The 19,449-nt window shown below is 40.5% G+C and overlaps 1 protein-coding gene across 1 annotated transcript in view; it reads right to left on the bottom strand.

Moving 5' to 3' along the window:
* The window catches only part of LOC147342906 (uncharacterized), a 76,704-nt gene that overhangs the window by 24,962 nt on the left and 32,293 nt on the right, over positions 1–19,449 (bottom strand). The window lies entirely within an intron of this gene.

The following is a 19,449-nucleotide window of genomic DNA, read 5'->3' as shown; positions in this document are numbered from 1 at the left end:
ATGACGGGGAAAGGGGAAACATGACAGCATAGTATTAACGTTTTGAGAAAGGATAAAATCCTTCATACCAATTTGTTTTCTTTCCTTAAACAAAGAGTTTAAATGTCCAGTTCACAGAAAAAAAAGTAGATGATCAATAAAGATAGGGAAAATGTCCTATCTCATTCATAATTAGAAAGTGAGGTCACCCAGTCATGTCCACCTCTTTGCGACCCTATGGACTGTAGCCTACCAGGCTCCTCCATCCGTGGGATTCTCCAGGCAAGAATACTGGAGTGGGTTGCCATTTCCTTCTCCAGGATTCATAATTAAGGAAATGCAAAATAAAAATACTATCACCTTTCGTATCTCACAATGCCAAACATTTAAAACTTGGGTGAATCCAAGTGAGAGTGAGGAGAGGGATAAATTCTCATTCACTCCTGGCAGAAATAAAATGAATTTGGTGGTATTTTTCAATTTAAAATGCTTATACCCTTTGTTTCAGCAATTCAAATTCTAAAAACTTGTCCTATAGTTTGCAAAGATAATATGAAAATACATTATAGTTACACTGTAATAAATAAAAACTAAAGGTCTGTCATTAGGGGATTGGTTAAATTATGGTGAGTCTCATTTAGAAATATTTACAGATGAAATAATATGTATGGAATTTACTTCAAAATAATTATAGGTTGTCTTGGGAGAAGCAGGGGAAGAATAAACAAAACCACAACTGACCATGTACTTAATAGTTCACAAAGCTGGTGATGGGTACAAGGTGGACTCAACACTCTTCTCCTTACTTCTATATATGTTCAAAATTTTGCATAATAAAATGATACAAACATATTAAACAATCTCACTAAAGGGGGTAGTGGATAAAAGTACTGACTTAACCCTGGAAATGACTAGAGTTTGTAAGCCTAGGGCATAACGAACTGTATATTAGCACTACATTCCAGCTAGTAGAGTACATTCCCACAAATGTACAGGTTAACAATTCCGAAGACACATGTATACTGGAGTTGAATAATTAAGTAAATGAATGGAAGATGGTGGAAGGTTTCCTACTTTTGGAATGGGAAGATACAGATAAGAGGGAAAAAGCTAAAATTATCCATGTGGTAACAGATTAGAGTTGAAGAATGAACTTGTGATTAGCTTATTAAAGACACAGATGGGGGACTCCCCTGGCAATCCAGTGGCTAAGATTCTGTGCTTCCAAAGCACAGAGGATGGGGTTTGATCCCTGGTAGGGGAACTAAGATCCCATGTGCGGAGTGGCATGGCCAAAAAACTTTTTAAATAAAATATAGATGGTTACATCTAGAAATATTTATAGATAAGTATATATGTATACACCCATATGGGCTTCCCAGTAAAAGAATCCACCTGCCAATGCAGGAGACACAAGAGACAAGAGTTGAACCCTAGGCTGGGAACATCCCCTGGAGTAGGAAATGGCAACCCACTCCAGTATTCTTGCCTGGAAAATTCCATGGACAGAGAAGCCTGGTGGGATATAGTCCAGGAGGTCGCAAAGAATCAAACTCGACTGAGCACAAGCACATATACCCATATATTTATTTGCTCTATCAGCTGAGAATGCTTAGAATCAATGACATCACAGTTGCAACAAGCACATCTACACCTTAGTCGATGTTTTTTTCTTCTTAACTTTTTGGCCACGCCATGGACAGGATGTGGGATCTTGGTTCCCCAACCAGGAACCAAACCAATGCCCCCTGCAGTGGAAGCTCAGAGCCTTAACCACTGGACCAGGGAAGTCCTACAGACTTGATACCTTGGTTTCAAAAACCGTTCTCCAATAAAAGAATCCAAGGTTCCTTGGAGAAATGGCTGATTTTAGGCCTGGAAGAGGAAACACATGAGATGAGCCTGGAGCATCCGGTAATGTCCAAAAGTAAGGAAATGTTGAAGACAAAAAGAAAACAAAAATCCTAAACTGACAGAGGTATGTCAAAGGTACACAGGAGACAAACAAAGGAGTTCCCAATGGCCAAATCTGAAACAATATGAGGGGGAAAAAATTAGTACTGGAGTAACCCAAAGTATAAAATAAATACCTATGAGTCCACACTGATATAAAGAAAAGTACTCCTGGGGAATTCCTGGTGGTCCAGTGGTTAGAACTCCACGCTTTTACTGTTGAGGGCCTGGGTTCAAGCCCTTGTCAGGGAACTAAGACCTCACATACTGAGACTAGGGGAAAAAAAAAAGAAAAAAGAAATTTTAAAAAGAAAAAAACTGTACTCCAAAGAGTACAGTATGGAGGCGTGATGCTGAAGCAGGGAGACCCTGAGCTCATGGTCTCCCACCAGAATACTGAAGTGGGTAGCCCTCCCCTTCTCCAGGGGATCTTCCCAACCTAGGGATCAAACCCAGGTCTCTTGCATTGCAGGTGGATTCTTTACCAACTGAGCTATCAGGGAAGCCCCCTTCTCCCACAGGCATATCAAAATTACAACAATTTAGAGTATCAATGAGAATGACCTGAAATATCTTCCATAACTACAAGTATAACTAAGGAACCACAGCAGAAGGGCAGAAGGCACAGAGATGCAGTAAAGACACTCTCTCCGGTGGGCAACACACAAACCGGAGGATATCACAGTTGCAGAGGCTTTCCCTAAGGAACGAGAGTTCTGAGCCCCACATTGGGCTCCTCAGTTGGGGTCCTGCACCAGGAAGATGAGTCCCCAGAACATCTGGCTGTAAGGGCTAGAGGAGCTTGCAAAGGAAAGAGCCAGAGGCTGTAGAAACAGAGATTCTACTCTTGACAAGCAAAACAATCTCACATGCTCTGAATTCCAGTACAGGGGCAGTAATTTGAAAGAAGCCTGGGTCAGACAACTTGCTGATCCTGGAGAGCCTTCTGCAGAGGTAGGAAGATAATTGGAGCTCATCCTGGAAACACATATACTGGCAATAGCCATTTTTTTTTTGGAGTTTGTTCTACCACAAGGATACTAGTGTTAACAATTATCATTTTGGAGTCCTCCCTCTATCCTTGGGCTTCCCTGATAGCTCAATTGGTAAAGAATCCACCTGCAATGCAGGAGACCCCGGTTCAATTTCTGGGTTGAGAAGTCTGCTGGAGAAGGGATAGGCTATCCACTCCAGTATTCTTGAGCTTCCCTTACAACTCAACTGGTAAAGAAGCCTCCTGCAATGCAGAGACCTGGGTTCGATCCCTGGGTTGGGAAGATCCTCTGAAGAAGGGAAAGGATACCCACTCCAGTATTTTGGCCTGGAGAATTCCATGGACTATATAGTCCGTGGGGTTGCAAAGAGTCGGACACAACTGAGCAACTTTCACTTCACTTCACTGTCCTTTAGCATTGGAGGCTTACTTACCCACCAGCAGACTGACACCAGCCCCAGAACCCAGCCTCGCCCACCAGTGAGCCAAAAGCAGCACTGGGACACCCTGAGCCACACAGCCAGTCATTCCAAGACACAGCCCTGCCCATACCAGCAGGCCAGCACCAAACAAGGGAACCCTGGACCATGCAGCCAGCCATGCCAGGACTCAGTCCTGTCCACCACTGGGCTGGCAGCCAACTGTGCCTGGAGCCAGACACTGGCTACAGTAATCAGCCAACCACAACTATACAATGGCCCCATGCAGCCCACACAGGGGATACCACTAGGGCATACAGCCCAGTGACCAGAGAGGAGTTTGCTGCTGGGCCTCATAGGAAGTCTCTATATAAGGTCATTTCTCCAAGGTCAGGAAACTTAAACAACCTATCTAATAACAGAAATAAACAGAGAATTAGGCAAAATAAGAAGACAGAGGAATATGTTCTAAACAAGGAACAAGATAAAACCTCAGAAAAGGAACTAAATGGAGCAGAGATAAACAATACAAACACATACAAACATGTGGAGGCTAAACAATAGACTCCTCTGTCCATGAGAATTCCCAGGCAAGAATACTGGAGTGTGTTGCCATTTCCTTCTTCTGGGTTGGAATTTTCCCCACCCAAGGATCAAACTCAAGTCTCGTGCATTGGAAGGCAGTTTCTTTACCTCTGAGCCACCTATGCTATGCTATGCTAAGTCACTTCAGTCGTGTCCGACTCTGTGTGACCCCATAGACGGCAGCCCACCAGGCTCCCCCGTCCCTGGGATTCTCCAGGCAAGAACACTGGAGTGGGGTGCCATTTCCTTCTCCAATGCATGAAAGTGAAAAGTGAAAGTGAAGTCGCTCAGTCGTGTCCGACTCTTAGCGACCCCATGGATTGCAGCCTAGCAGGCTCCTCCATCCATGGGATTTTCCAGGCAAGAGTACTGGAGTGGGGTGCCATTGCCTTCTCCACTGAGCCACCTGGGAAGCCCTAAAAATCCATGAGTCACTAAAGAAATCAAGGAAGGGACTTCTCTGGTGGTCCAGTGGTTAAGACACTGTGTTTCCAACCAGGGGTCGAGGGTTAAATCCCTCGTTGGGGAACTAAGAACCCTCACACTGTGGGGCAACTTAGCCTCCATGAGCCCACAATTAGAAAACTGTGAAATGCAACAAAAGATCCTGGGTGCAGCCACAAAGATCCTGCATACTGCAACTAAGACCCAATGCAGCCAGAAATGAAGGAAGGAAGAATTCCAGGAAAGCTCAAGTTTTAAAGATATAGAAGTAAAATAAAATATGACAGAAATGAACCCATCTATAAAATGGGACTCACAGACATAGAGAACAGACCATGGTTGGCAAGGGGTTGGGGGGTGGTAGAAGAATGAACTGGGGGTTTGGGGTTAGCAGATGCAAGTTATTACACATAGGACAGATAATAAGGTCCTACTGTATAGCACAGGGAACTATATTCAATATCCTGAGACAAACCATAATGGAAAAGAATTTTTTAAGTATATACATAACTGAATCACTTTGTTGTACAGTAGAAATTAACGCAATATTGTAAGTCAACTACACTTCAATTAAAGAAAAGAAAAGGTTGCTATCTAAAGAACTGCTGAATTTATTATTTGAAATTTCATTTTTGTTTCTTTTTAAAAATATTTATTTATTTATTTTTGGCCACATGGCATGTGGGATTTTAATTCCCCAACCAGGGATCAAACCATCGCCCCCTGCATTAGAAGCATGCAGTCTTAACCACTGGACCACCAGAGAAGTCCCTGATGAATTTACTTTAAAAAGAAAAATTTCCTTTTTATTTATTATGTAAATTTGATATCTACATAAAACCATAAAATATTTAAATAACAGCAAATGAAGATGAATGAAGCAAAAAGAAATGAAAACTATTTGATCTCAAAGCAACTCTACAAAGAAATTTTGAACCTCCCATCTACCCATAAGTTATTTCTTAAATATTTTAGTTCATTAAACTACTTACTGAGCATCTATTATAGGCTTCCCTCATAGCTCAGTTGGTAAAGAATCAGCCTGCAATGCAGGAGACCCCAGTTCAATTCCTGGGTCGAGAAGATCCCCTGGAGAAGGGATAGGCTACCCACTCCAGTATTCATGGGCTTCACTTGTAGCTCAGCTGGTAAAGAATCCACCTGCAATTCAGGAGACCTAGGTTCAATCCCTGGGTTGGGAAGATCCCCTGGAGAAGGGAAAGGCTACCTACTCCAGTATTCTGGCCTGGAAAATTCCAAGCCAGATATAGTGCTAATGTTAGAAATGCAAATATGACTAAAATCAGAGGACCTTCTAAATGATCACTGTCTAATGAGAGAAAAAAAGAACTATGACCTTGGAAAGTAATATCTGAACTGGGTTTTAATACAGTTGTATAATAAGAATCTAATTTTTGTCTCTGGTTCTTGACAGGGAAGCTTCTAAACCTTCAGAATTTCTCAAATGATACGAGTACCTCTGTTATTCATGTTGGGCCCTTCCAGTCACACTGAATTAATACTAACCAGGTGACTCATAGTGGGCCCCTTGATAGTTTCAGGATAGGGACTGGCAGTACTGGAAAACCCAAGTACTGTGTGGTTAGAAGGTTGGGGCTTTGAGTCACATGATCTCAGACAGACCTCTGGGAAATAGAGGGAGGCTGGAGACTGAGTTCAATCACACAGGCCAATGATTCAATCAATCATGTCTACATAACGGAGTGCCAGTAAAAACTCTGAACACAGAGTTGGTGAACTTCCCTGGTTGATAACACTCATCCATGTGTGAGAAGGGTGAAACATCCTGAAGATAGAGAAGCTTTGCTTTGGGGATCCTCCCAGACTTATCCTATGTATCTCTTCCTTTTGCTGGTTCAAATTTGTAACTTTTCCCTATAATAAAACTGTAATCAGGAACTCCCTGGTGGTCCAGTGGTTAGGACTCAACTCTTTCACTGCCAGAGCCCAGGATCAATCCCTAGTTGGGGAACTAAGATCTTACAAGCTGCATGGCACAGCCAAAAAAAAAACAACTGTAATCATAAGTATAGCGTTTTCATGAGTTCCGTGAGTTGCTCCACCAAATGATCTAACCTGAGAGAATCAGGGGAACTCTTGAATTTATAGCTGATTGATCAGAGCTGCAGGTATCCTGGAGACACCTGAACTTGCACTTGGAGTCCAAAGTTCAGATAGTCTCATGAGAAACTGTGCCCTTAACATGAGAACGTTAAGCTAACTCTGGTTAGTTAATGTCAGAACTGTATTGCAAATATCCAAGAGGAATTCACTTAAAATAAGAATTTACAAAGTTATTCATCACAAAGGATAGCACACATCAATACAATGGAACATGAATCAGCCACGAAAAAATTATGTTGTAGATAAATATTTATTGAAATGGAGATATAATCACCTTTCTTTTTATCTCCAGCTCCAATCTCTTCCCCTGAAGTCGAGACTTGTATGTTCAACTTCCTACTGAACATTACCCCCTGGATGTCTACTAGGTATTTCAAACCTAACACACCCCAAAGAAAAAAATCTTGATTCTTACCATATATACCCCAATCAGCTCCTCCACAGTCTTCCCTATCATAGTTAAAAGCTCTACCATTCACTCACTTCTTTAGGGCAAAACTGGAGTCAGGCTTGACTCCTTTCTTCCCTGACGCCTCACTAGTCCATCAGCAAACTTACTGATGTTACTCTCAAAACTTATCCCTTCTTACCACCTATAATGCTACCATCCTAGACAAAGTCACCTATGTTTATTGCATAGAATACTGCAATAGCCAGTATGTGCTGTCCTTGCTTCCATTACAATCACTTCTTCACACAGCAACCAGAATAATCTTTTTTAAAAAATCAATGTTATTATTCTACATAAAACACTCCAATAAGTTCCCATTACACTCTGAATGAAATCCAGATTTCTAATCTTATTTATTTATTTGGCTGCTTCCAGTCTTAGCTGCAGCATGGGGGATCTTTTGTTATGGTCTGAGGAAGACTCTGTGGTGGCAGCATGTGGGCTTAGTTGTTCCTCAGCAAGTGGGATCTTAGATCCCCAATTAGAGATCCAGTCAGCATTCCCTGCATTTCAAGGGACTCTTAACCACTGGACCACCAGGGAAGCCCATGGATCCTTAATCTTAAATCCCTCATGATTTAGTCCCTATTTCTCTCAACAATTTCATTTTACTGCTCTCTGCCCACCCCATCATTTTTCAGAAAATGACAAGCTAGTTCCCATCTCAAGGCTTTTCCACCATGAATCTCTCTCCATTGAATGCCCATTCCCCAGCTCTTTGCATAGGCTACTACTTTACTTCAATTAGGTCTCTACTTAAATGGTACCCTCCTCGGGCTTCCCTAGTGGTTCAGTGATTATAAGCATTCACCTGCTCATTCAGTGGGTTCATCCCTGGTCTAGAAAGACCCCCACAGCTAAGCCCGTAGGCCACAACTACCGAGCCCAAACTCTGGAGCCTGTGTGCTGTAACAACTGAAGCCTGCACGCCCTAGAGTCTGTGTTCTGCAACAAGAGAAGTCAGTGCGCCACAACTAGAGACTAGCCTGCACTCACTGCAACTAGAAAAAAGCCCACATGTGGCAACCAAGACCTAGCACAGACAAAAATGAATAAATAAAAACTTTAAATGTTAATAATTATATATTTTATATATAAATAGTTATTACATTTATAATTGTATATAACCATATACTTCATATGTATAAATGATATATATATATATAACTGAATTACTTTGCTGTACACCAGAAACACAACATTGTAAATCAATTTATTGAACTATATTTCAGTAAAATTAATTAAAATTGCCAACTACCAATAAAATCAGTATTTACTTTTTAAAAGTGTATTAAATTAAAATAATGAAATAAAATTATCAAACACCTATCTCCTTAACCTGCTTTATTTTTTTATATTGTATTTATCACTACGAGGCATTTCTCATTATCTGCCTTTCCCATTAGAACACAAGCTCCAAAAGGCAGGGACTTTGTTTATCTTACTTGCTACTGTATCTTCAGAGAGTCCCTTGAACAACAAGGAGATCAAACAAGTCAGTCTTAAAGGAAATCAACCCTGAATATTCCTTGGAAGGACTGATGCTGAAGCCGAAGCTCCAATACTTTGGCCACCTGTTGTGAACAGCCGATTCATTGGAAAAGACCCTGATGCTGGGAAAGACTGAAGGTAGAAGGAGAAGGGGGCAACAGAGGATGAGATGGTTGGATGGCATCACTAATTCAACGGATATGAACTTGGGCAGACTCCAGGAGACGGTGAGGGACAGGGAGGCCTGTAATGTTGCAGTCCGTGGGGTCACAAAGAGTCGGACACAACTTGGTGACTGAACAACAACAACAAATCTTCAGAGTCTAGTACATTATGCAGACACATAGTGGGCATACATAAATAACTTGCTGAATGAATGAATGGTTAGAATGTTAGGTGAAAAGGGCAGGTTATAACAGTATTTTCAAAACTGTTCATTTTTATAAAATTAAGCAAAATGGAAAACAAAAGCTACTACACACACAGAGTCAATCCTTATTACATGGATTCCTCATAGGTAAATTTTCCTACTCACTAAAATTCATGTGTAACCTCAAAATCAAGACCTGCAACATTTTCACGGTCATTCATGGACATGTGAATGCACAGATGGTGAAAAATTTGAGTTGCCTGATGTGTACATTACCAACTGAGGTCCAAGGCTGGGGGGATATGCAGCCTTTTGGCTTCAGATTTCAAACTATAAACGAGTGTCCTTTTAGTGGCTTATTTAGTGCAATATTTTTCACATTTTTGTGCTTTTGGTGGGTGATTTCACTGTTTAAAATGACTCCCAAGTGTAGTGCAGAAGTGCTGTCTAGTAGTTTCTAAGTGCAAGAAGGCTGTGGTGTGCCTTCTACAGAATACATGTGTTAGATAAGGTTAATTCAGGCATAAATTACAGTGCTATTCACCATGAGTTCAATGTTAATGAATCAATAATATATATTAAACAATGTGTCTTAACAAAAACACACATAAAACAAGGTTACATGTTGATTAGTTAACAAAAATGCAGCCAGCAGCTCAGAGGAATCTAACCCTGTATTTCCCCTAGGAGCAATAATTCAGTATTCATTAATTCAGCATTTGCAATGATACTATAGAACATATAAGGAAAGTGTGTGTGTATTTGTGTACACAAAATTAACAGGGCAGAGAGATTATATATCATTATGTGTGCATGCTCAGTCGTTTCAGTAACGTCCAACTCTTTGCAACCCCATGGACTGTAACCTGCCAGGCTCCTCTGTTCAGGGGATTCTCCAGGCAAGAATACTGAAGTGGGTTGCCATTTCCACCTCCAGGGGATCTTCCTGACCCAGGGATCAAACCCGAGCTTCCTGCATCTTCTGCACTGCAGGCAGATTCTTCACCGCTGAACCACCAGGGAAGCCCCATATACCATTATGCTGCTGCTGCTGCTGCTGCTAAGTCACTTCAGTCGTATCCAACTCTGTGTGACCCCATAGACGGCAGCCACCAGGCTCCCCCGTCCCTGGGATTCTCCAGGCAAGAACACTGGAGTGGGTTGCCATTTCCTTCTCCAAAGCATGAAAGTGAAAAGTGAAAGTGAAGTCGCTCAGTCGTGTCCGACTCTTAGCAACCCCATGGACTGTAGCCTACTAGGCTCCTCCGTCCATGGGATTTTCCAGGCAAGAGTACTGGAGTGGAGTGCCATTGCCTTCTCCAATATACCATTATACCATGGTGTTAATATAGTTATTGCTAGTATAATCTTTGGGTGTGAAGTTTATAAGATATTTACTTCTTAATTTTTTCCTTATTTGTATTTTCTATTTTTTTTTACAATAAAAAGATTTTTGTTAGAAGAAAAAAACTGAGTTACTGCTATTAGTTTAAAATAAGAATTGTATCAGTAAACATTTCATGGTAGCCAAAGGAATATAAAAACAGGATAAGAACAGTAATCAATAATTAAAAGTGTAAATTTATAGCTCTCCTCTGAACTTTTTAACCTAGATCTTCTAAATGGAGCCTCATATATGCAAATACACATGTAATCCTATACACTTCTTCCTGAGTAGTGATTAATAGACTACTCAAATACTAACAGTTTGAAACTCACCTGTTTATAATCAAAAAATCTTAGAGTAGAAATAATCTTTAGAGAGCATACAGTTAAGTTTCTAACCTAATGCAAGAAACTTTTTTATAATCCTTTTTACAAGTGGTCACCTACCTTCTATCAGAATATGTTGAAGAACAGAAATCACATTATCCTATAAGGCCATACATTTTAATTTCCATCCACCGCTCTTAGTTTAATCTCTGATCAAAAACAGATCTACTATTTCCTCTTTATGTAAGCCTTTTGGGCTTCCCAGGTGGCGCAACTGGTAAAAAACCCTCCTGCCAACGCAGGAGACATAAGAGACGCAGGTTCAATCCTAGGTCGAGAAGATCCCCTGAAAAAGGCATTGCAATCCATTCTAATGTTCTTGTCTGGAGAATCCCCATGGACAGAGGAGCCTGGTGGGATTCAGAAGAGTCAGACACGACTGAAGAGACTTATTAGCATGCACGCATGCAAGCCTTTCAAATTTAGAAGACAAAACTTGTGCGTTCCCTTAATCATCTCTTTCCAAGCTAAATACTCTACTACAGCCATGACTGAAAGCAGTATACAACTTTATTCATCCCCTCATATAATCCCCACCCTTAATCTATGGGCTGGATCTGGTAACTTGCTTCTAATGAACAGAATATAGCAAAGGCGATGGGATGTCATTTCCAGGATTAGGTTATAGACTCTGGCTTCCATCTTCTTCACTGTAATGGAAGTCTCTGTGTTGTATGGAGACTCCCACAAGGCAAGGAACTAAAGGATGCTTCAGCCAACAAGCTAGTAAAGAACTAAGGTCCTCAATCAATCAACCTGTGAGCAACTGAATCATGCCACATGAGAGGTAGAACCTGGAAAGTGATCATCCCCCAGTTGAATCTTCACATGAAATCAAAGCCCCTGTTAACAACTTGATGACAGCCTATGAGAGATACACCTTGATACCAGACTCACAGAAACAGAGATAACAAATATGTTTTAAGTTGCAAAATTTTGAGGTAATTTGTTACGCAGCAATAGATAACTAGCAATTTCACTTCTTATTGTAGCCTAGGAAAATTCCCATACATGTATCTTTTTTAAATAGAGGAAAACCAAAAACAATTTAAATGTTCATCAAAGGAGAATGGATAAATACAATGTGATATAGTCTTAAGATTTAATGCTATATATCATTTTTAAAATGGAGTATACAAGGTAGATTTCTAAGGGGGAAAAAAGATTGATAACTTATTTACTGAATTTGAATGAATGGAGTCAAGTTTTAGATCCTATCTACGAGTCTTAGCCTACCAGCACAATCGTGTCCGACTCTTTGTGACCCCGTGGACTATAGCCTACCAAGTTCCTCCGTCCATAGATTTTTCAGGCAAGAATACTGGAGTGGGTTGCCATTTCCTTCTCCAAGAGATCTTCCCAACCCAGGGACTGAACCCACATTGTAGGCAGACGCTTTACCATCTGAGCCACCAGGGAAGTCCTCTATAATAGTGATCAGAACTTTGAACACCAATCAAATGGAAAAAGCAAAGCAGGACTTCCCTGGTGGCGCAGTGGATAAGAATCCGCTGCCAATGCACTGGACACAGGTTCGATCCCTGTCCAGGAAGATCCTACATACTGTGGAGCAACTAAGCCGTGCACCACAACTCCTGAGCCCACGCTCTAGAGCCCTCAAGGCCCAACTACTGAGCCTGTGCTCAGAAACAGAGAAGTCACTGCAATGAGAAGCCCACGCTTCACAACTATAGAGAAGCCCCTGCTCGCTGCAACTGGACAAAGCAATGAACACCCAGTGCAGTCAAAAAGAAACAAAAAAAGCAAGGCCATTATGTCTATGGAAAATTAAAAGCCACGTAAGGAAAAAATTATCATCAGAGTATATAGCCCAGGTTCAATATCTGTATAATATAAACAACAATGATTTCACTCACAAAATACGTAACTAAGTTAAAAATATAAGGGAGAAGACATATATGTGTTTAAAAGTGCCAATACCTCATGTCCCTCATATTAAACACTTTTTATAGATTTAATAGCTTTTAAAAGTAATTGCTAAAAAAAAAAGTAATTGTTATAAGTATACTATTACAAATACTTAAGAGAGCTGATTATGGTTGCCACTGTGAGAGGGGATAACTGCTATTCTTTCTTCTATGCATATAAACTATTCAAATTTTTTAAACTATGCACATAGGTTACTTTGATAAAAATAAGATAAACTTCCTTGTAGGGAGAAAGAGGAAAGGGGCTTTGATTTTATCTCTATTGTTTTATTTCTAAGAGGGAAAGAAGAAAAATAAATGTTAATAGTAGTTAATTCTGAAAGGTGGGAACGTGGTATTATATATTTTTTCCATTTTAAATGCCATAAAATTTAAATAACTTTCTACACGTTCATTTTAAATTATTTTACAATTTCCCAATACCCAAATCCCAACAGTTTCCTACATAAATGGATTCAGACCATTTTTGGTCTAGTCTGCCTCCCTTAGAATGCTTTCAACTTTGTCAGTGTACACTTAAGCCAATATGCAAAATGTGTTTCCAAACTAGTACAAAAATATATTGAAACCAATAGTTTTGTGACCTGGATACACTTGTAACATAGCTAAAGGCATTTTTGGCAGCCATACTACCTAGGCAATTACTGCTACATTTGTGATTAACCAAAATTCCCAGTTATTTTTCACATGAACCACTGCCCAACCAGCTCTTCCTCATCCTGTTACTGTGCATTTGAGGTTTTGAATTTAAACACAGGACTTATACTTGCTAAATTTAATTTCAGTTTGACCCCATGATTTCACCTTATGGGCATAATTTTTCAAGCTATAGTCATCATCTGTCAAATTAACTATTCCTTCATCTTTGTAATACCTACATATCTAATTAACATGCTTTAAATTTGATCTAATAACCTAGTGGTTCTAAAGAGAAGTAACAGAATTTAAGAATAGAAATAAGAAGAAATTATTTATAATAATCAAACCTAAACTAAATCTTCTTGGTTAATACGCCATATCATCTGTTTGATCACTTATGTAATTTTTCTGGATTAACATTAATTTTACAGGTCTGCAGTTTTCCAACTACTTTCCTTTTTTCCTTGGATATCAGGATGGTTGACTCTTTCTGGTCTTTATGATTTCTCAAAGATTAACAACGGTGACTCTGAAATCATCAGCCGGTTAATTCAGTAATATGAAACTCAACTGAGCCTTAAAATTTTAATTCACTTTAAAATGATCATTCTTACTTACTATCCTGGGCTAGTTTCTAGTTTAGAATTTGCTATATACTTTCCAGTTTGAAAACTATTGTCCTTGCTGTTAATAATAATTTATACAGTACTTCTCTTTAAAAGACATTTAGAATCTCATCTCACCACCCTTATGGCAGAAAGCGAAGAAGAACTAAAGAGCCTCTTGATGAAAGTGCAAGAGGAGAGTGAAAAGGTTGGCTTAAAATTCAACATTCAGAAAACTAAGATCATGGCATCTGGTCCCATCACTTCATGGAAAATAGATGGAGAAACAATGACAGACTATCTTTCTGGGCTCCAAAATCACTGCCAATGGTGACTGCAGCCATGAAATTAAAAGACGCTTGCTCCTTGGAAGAGAAGTTATGACCAACCTAGACAGCATATTAAAAAGCAGAGACATTACTTTGCCAAGAAAGGTCCATCTAGTCAAAGCTATGGTTTTTCCAGTGGTCATGTACAGATGTGAGAATTGGACTATAAAGAAAGCCAAGCGCCGAAGAATTGATGCTTTTGAACTGGGTGTTGGAGAAGAATCTTGAGAGTCCCTTGGACTGAAAGGAGATCCAACCAGTCCATCATAAAGGAAATCAGTCCTGAATATTCATTGGAAGGACTGATGCTGAAGCTGAAACTCCAGTACTTTGGCCATCTGATGCGAAGAACTGACTCATAGGAAAAGACCCGGATGCTGGGAAAGATTGAAGGCGGGAGAAGAAGGGAACGACAGAGGATGAGATGGTTAGATGGCATCACCGACTCAATGGACATGAGTTGTGTAAACTCCGGGAGCTGGTGATGGACAGGGAGGCCTGGTGTGCTGAAGTCCATGGGGTTGCAAAGAGTCGGAAACGACTGAGTGACTGAACTGAACTAAACTGATACAATACTTTTAAAAGACATTTAGAATTTCTCAAAAACCTTTTAAATAGGTTACAAAGAAATTAATATACCATTATCCTATTCTATATATAGGGGAATTGAAGCACAGAGAAACTTAAATTATTTACCCAAGGTCAAAGAGCTACAATGAATCAAAATCTATTGCAGTCTACCTAGGGCTCTTTTTCATAAGGCTATGTAGCTCTCTAACACAAAACTACTTAAGACAGCAGACAAAACTTCTTGCTTAAAAACTGATTTTTCAGTTACTGGTTGACAAGAGTTAAGGAGCAGGTAGGTGTAAAGCAAGTGGGTGTAGCTGTAAAAGGGAAATATGATGTATCCTATGGTGGTGAAAATGCTCTGTACCTTCACTGTATCAATGTCAGTATGCTGGTTGTGACTCTGTACTATAGTTTTTCAAGATGTTACCACTGGGAGAAACTGGGTAAAGAATATATCACAACTAATTCTGAGTGAATTTTGAGAAATATCTCAAAATAAAAAAAGTTTAAGAAAAACTAATTAATAATTGATATTTCTCTTTTAAGCCAACTTAATTTTAAAGAAGCTTACTTAAACTGAATAGGCAAATTAAAACAAAAAGTAAAACAGAATCAGGCATAGAGCTCTGAAAGTAAGCAGAGTGGACTAAAAAGTGAAGTAAGTCCCACAAACTAAAGCTTTAAAAAAGCCATAATGATCTTTATTAATTAAAAGGGAGCCCTCAAGATTTTTATTTCCTAAAGAAGAAAAATAAAACAAGACAGTCTAGGAAATAAATTATTAAATCACCTCAAAAAGAATCACTAGAATAAAGCTAGAACCACCAAAGCTTTCCTCAACCCATGGTACACTTTACTGCAATCCTCAACTTGGAGAAAAAACAAATGGGCACATGTGTCGCCTTTACCGTGATATTTACAACCACACATTTCAGAAGAGTCCCAAAACTGCTTCTATTTTTTTTTTTTTTTTTTTGCTACTTACAAAGTGGCTAAAGCTTCAACCATTTCCTGATTCTCTCAGCTGCAGGACTTGCAATAAGGAAAACATTCACTCAGCATCTAGGGCAGGTCTGCTTAGAAGAATGAGCTCATCCCTTCAGATGTGCACCTGATCCTCAGAAAGCGGCTCCTCCTCCAGCCAGCAGGTCTTTGTATGTTTAAAGTGACACTCTCACCTGTGTAAGCACTTGGCCAGACCCAGAACAACTCCTTCCCCGGACACGCCTACTGTCGCCCAGTCATTTCCTGCTCCGGCCACCTCACACAGCCACTACGTTTAGGCAGTCACGGCAGAACTGGCAGTTGCTGCTGCTCTCATTATGGCCTCACTAGAGAAGAATCTTATTTTCACTTTACATGGAGGTCAGGTCCTTCACTACGATCCTGTGAACATCACACTACTTGTTTCAACAGGTCCTTGACCAGAGTCAGACCTGACAAGAATCACTCCTCTTTTTCAGAACTTACAGCTCATTTTTTAAACTAGGAACGTAACACTTGTACATCTCTCTTATTCTGCTTGTCCTGTCTACAAGTCTCAATTAACAGAGGCAGCTAAATGGACTGCTTGCAGTTATAGCTAAATGCTCCAAACTCAAGTTTGCCCCTCCATTTCACTACCTCTAAGAAAACATTCACTTTGCCATAGCTGGCTATTTACTAGCAAAGCAAATATTAATCCTAACTGAAAAGATATGTAGGACTCACGTCAAAATGATGTAATAGTGGTATTTTAATTATTTTCCGTCAAAAGTATGTGGGTACCAAACAGTCATTCAAAAAACATGTCTGTGCACCTGTTACATAAAACTATTTGACAGCGTGCCAAACTGGGCTTTCAACTTAAAAAAAAACAAAAACAAAAAAAAAACAGAAATCTAAGAATTAACCCTTCTCATCGCAGCATTCCAAGGACTTCTGCAGTATTCTCTGTCATGGTAAGCTTCTAAAACACTAAGAGGCTGACTTTGGAATATAAATTAGTCAGCAAAACATCAAATTCACTACTGGTTACCTTTGAGAGATGGCAAGGGATTTGTGATCAAGAAGGGAAAACCCAGGGGCCTTCAACTTATTTAGTAATATTTAATTTGCTGGATAGTAGACACAAGGATACTTACTGTATTATTCTTTTTAAATATCTTAAGTCATAAATAATAAAATATTTTAGAACAGAGAAATTCTGAGCATCAAAAGACATAGTCAGAAGAGTGAAAGGCAACCCACACAATGGACAAAGTATCTGCAAATCATTTATCTGATATGGAGCTAATATCTAGAATATATAAAGAACTCCTTAAAACTTAACAACAATCAATTTAAAAGGGTACAAAGGACTCAAGTAGACATTGCTCTAAAGAAGATATACAAATGGCCAATAAGCACATGAAAAGATGCTCAAAATCATGGGTCTTTAGGAAAATGCAAAGCACACAAAAAAAGAAAATCGAAAACACTCATTAGGATGGCTACGATCAAAAAAAAAAAAAACTAGAATATTACAGTTGTTACTGAGGACATGAAGAGATGGGAACTGCCAGTGGGAATGTACAGTGGTGCAGCCACTGTAGACAATGGTGTGGCAATTTCTCAAAAAAAATTAAAAATGGAACTATCATACAATCCAGCAATTCCACTTCTGGGTATCCAAAAGAATCAAGAGAAGTGGCCAAGAGGATGAAAGACCTTGAACTCACCTCCTCCAATGGGTACGCCAAAATCACAATTATTTATAGAGGAAATACTGATGAGAAAAACTGGAAGACCAGCAGAAAGGATTTCTTCTACAGCTAAAGATATAAAGAAGAAAAGATGGGTAGGAGGGGTGGTGATATGGTGTAGTCAAGACTCACATCCCCAGGAAGGCAATTACAATTGCCTAAATGGGAAGACAATTACAATTACCATGGTTCTCCTCAAAGAATGAGGAGTCCACGCCTCATATCCAGGCTCCTAGCCCTGGTTCCAGAGAAGGCAATGGCAACCCACTCCAGTACTCTTGCCTGGAAAATCCCATGGGTGGAGGAGCCTGGTAGGCTGAAGTCCATGGGGTCGCTAAAAGTTGGACACAACTGAGCGACTTCACTTTCAGTTTTCACTTTCATGCATTGGAGAAGGAAATGGCAACCCACTCCAGTGTTCTTGCCTGGAGAATCCCAGGAACGGGGGAGCCTGGTGGGCTGCTGTCTATGGGGTCGCACAGAGTCGGACACGACTGAAGTGACGTAGCAGTAGCAGCAGCAGCCCTGGTTTCTGCACCAGGACAACAAGCCCACAACATTTGGCTTTGAAAGCCAGTGGGACTTACATCTGGGAGAGACAGCAGGCTGTGGGAGCCCTTTACGTGTGGGATCCCACCTTAAAGGGCACACACAAAATCTCACACACTCTGGGACTCAGAGCAGAAGCAGTAATTTAAAAAGAGCCTGGGTCAAAACCCACTGATGGTCTTGGAGAGTCTCCTGGAGAGGCAGGAGGTAACTGGAGCTCATTCTAGGGACAAAGACACTGGCAGAAGCTCTTTTGGGGCACTTGTCCTAACATGTGGACACTGATGCTGACAAATGCCAATCTGGAATCCTGCCTTTAGCTTATTAATCCTAGAACCCAGCCCCACCTACCAGCCTATCCGCACCAGTACTGGGACACCTTAGGTCAAGCAGCTAGCCAAGCAGGGACATAGCCCCAACCACCAGCAGGCTAGCCAGAGACTCTGGGACACAGCCTCACCCACCAACGGGCAGGCACCAGCCCAGGAATCCAATACCGGTAGGCTGACACCAGCTTCAAGATACCCAGGACCCCACAGACAGTCATATCAGAAACCTGCCCCCACCCATCAGTAGGCTGGCACTAGGCCCATGACCCCTGGGGCCCTGACCCTACCCACTAGCAGACCAACAATAGATCCAGGACTCCCTGCTATGCAACCACCCACCCTGGAATATAGCTCTGCCCATCCGTGTGCCAATACTAGCCCCAGGACCGCTGGAGCCCCACAGCCAGCCCCCTCATGACCCGTCCCTATCCACCAGCAGCTGATAGCCTCTGCACAAGTCAGGGCCTGGCAACCAACTAGACAGGTGGCCAGTGACACCTACCAGACCACTCACAGTAATCTAGCCTACCACAACAGAAGGATCCACATACATAGCTCTGGTGACCAGAGGTAAGTACACTACTGTCATAGGACGTCTCCTAAAAAAGACCACCTCTCTAAGATCAGGAAAGAAACCAATCTACCAAATACATGAAAATAAAAACAGCAAATCAGGCAAAATGAGGTGACAGAAGAATATGCTCCAAATGAAGGAACAAGATTAAATCTCCAAAAGAACTAAGTGAGTGGAGATAAGCAATCTATTCAATAAAGAGTTCACGATAATGATCGTAAAGATGTTCAAGGAACTCAGGAGAAGACTGGATGAAGAGAGTCAGAAGTTAGAGGTTTTTAACACAGAGTTGGAGAATATAAAAAAGAACCAAACAGAGTTGAAAAATACAGTAAATGAAATGAAAAATACACTAGAAGGCAGCAACAGTAGATTAGATGATACAGAGGTACGGAGCAGCAAGCTGGAAGACAGAGTCGTGAAAATCACTAAAGCTAAAAAGAAAAAAGAAAAGAAATGAAGACAGCTTGAAAGACCTCTCAGACAATATCAAGCATACTAACATTCACATTGTAGGGGTCCCAGAAGGAAAAGTGGGAAAAAAGAGACAGAGAACATATTTCAAGATATAATAC

The sequence above is a fragment of the Bos grunniens genome, chromosome 28 (genome assembly GCF_055505025.1).
Source record: "Bos grunniens cultivar Pamir isolate PY7600 chromosome 28, Bosgru_T2T1.0, whole genome shotgun sequence".
Lineage (NCBI taxonomy): Eukaryota > Metazoa > Chordata > Mammalia > Artiodactyla > Bovidae > Bos > Bos grunniens.
Note: the sequence above shows the minus strand (reverse complement) of the source record. Positions and strands in the feature narration are given on the sequence as shown.